The sequence below is a fragment of the Scleropages formosus genome, chromosome 25, assembly GCF_900964775.1.
Source record: "Scleropages formosus chromosome 25, fSclFor1.1, whole genome shotgun sequence".
Classification (NCBI taxonomy): Eukaryota; Metazoa; Chordata; class Actinopteri; order Osteoglossiformes; family Osteoglossidae; genus Scleropages; species Scleropages formosus.
The window spans coordinates 11,443,337-11,445,282 of record NC_041830.1 but is presented as its reverse complement, the minus strand read 5'-3'; positions in this window follow the sequence as shown (position 1 = coordinate 11,445,282).

The window sequence follows — 1,946 nt, the reverse complement described above, 5'->3', positions numbered from 1 at the left end:
ATGACTTTAAAAATTCAATATTCTGGCACATCTGTTTTCCCATTTCTAGGGGGAAAATTGCATAAAGTGTCCACTAGGTGGCGCATTAACATTTTGCTTTCGCATGACAAACTGCCTCACTGAAAATCATGTGTATCAGAGGGACCATCCATTCATCCCTTTTCAATAACCGCTTGTCCTGGAATCATTGGCACAAGGCTGATGAGGGTAAACCCTCAACGGGACATCAATCCATCCCAGGCTAGCGAGACACGCACACAGACACACGCAGACATTGTGGACAATTTAACGTCAGCACGTCTTTGGGCTGTGGGAGGAAACCCACGCAGACGTTGGGGGAACAGGCGAACTCTACACAGACTGAACGGGGATCGAATCCACGTCCGAGGACACGGTAAAGGATCGAATCATTTTTTATCTCAAACCGAAAGCACGTCCCTTTCCGCGAGCTCTCGCTTGGTGAAATGCGCTAAATAGAAGGGCCGTGCATCATAAAAGTAATTCTGAGCCCTAGATAAAACCCCGTTGTTATGACGGCTGCATAACGCTACCGAGCATCTCCTCGCCAGCCCTGACGCAGTAAATTACGCACGCGCTTCTGCACCATTAAGTCATAAATTAGCTTCGACGGGCCTGGAAGCAGTGAGAATGTTTTCTAATATTTTGGCCCCCCGTTGCATCAGCAGATTGAAAGCGCTGCAGAATGAAGTTAGAGGCCATTAAATTAACAGCCCCTCGCAGATAACAAAACATCTGTAAGGACTTGTGGTTTCGTCTGCGGCGCGGTGCAATACGTTTTCGCTCGGCCATTATCTGTAACCGCTTATCCCAGTCAGGGTCACCGTGGGCTGGATCTTATCAATCTCTCTGACAGAAGGCAGCTAAATCTATAAATTGGTATAAAACATGTGAAAATCCCTGGGTTCGGGACAAAGAGACTGTCTCGGGGTCAGAGTGTCGCAGTCTCTTCCCCTACAGCAGATACTCTTTAAAATTTCAACCTGCCAGTAGATGGCAGTAAAGAGCACCCAAACGGAATAGCGGTGCGGGACCGCCTTAGTTCAACTCACTTCCACGGCGTTTACAAACGCTGCCCAGATTTATTGGATCTATCTGTCAGTGGCTGGCAGGATTTGTCTGCTGCCTTCAGTCCCAGAGTTGAAAACCCGGCGATAAATTGACCGTGGTACTCGGTAGTACCACGTGATCTCCTTCACCTGGTCTTGTGGGACTTTTCTGTAGAAGGTGGTAAGACAAACAGGAGCAGTGAGGAGCAGAATAAGATGAGCAGGAAGGGAGGAAATGATTTTCTTTAACAAGGAGGCTATTTGGGAAGATCCGTACCCTAACCCGGGGTCATTTGCGTCACGGATTCATTCTGACAGCTCCGCAACACGAGAACCGGTCACGTGACCTTCCTGCAACACGATGAGAAGTCATGACATCTCAGATGTTGGCCCTTGTCCAGATGACCGCTGACCTCTGACCCCTACGTGCCCTGCAGGCAGGAGCAGCCCTTTAATTGGGGTCTGCACCGGTAACAACGCGGCTAATTATAGCGTTCGTGGGCGATCTCCGGGGAGTCACAAGATCGAGTTCGGTACACGGTGCAAGCAACCGAGTAAACCGACTGCACGAACCAGGGAATGGAAGGTTCGCGGCGGCACGAAATCCGCGAGGGTTTCGGACCGCGGTAACTTTACGCTGCAGAATGGCGCCTTGGATCCGGGAGCGGCGGCCGAGTCCTGCGGGACACGCGTCAGAGGTGTCGGTGCTGATGACGTGTGACAGGTGCGCGATGAAACAAACACGGCGGCCTTCCTTAAGTCGTCCCCGGAGACGCGGCCGTTCGGGTTACGAGAATTCGACTTCGCGAGGAGTTTTGTGCACTGCCCTTACTTCGAGTTGCGAAAGACGGCCCTGTTTGGACCGTCCAAATCGCGTCA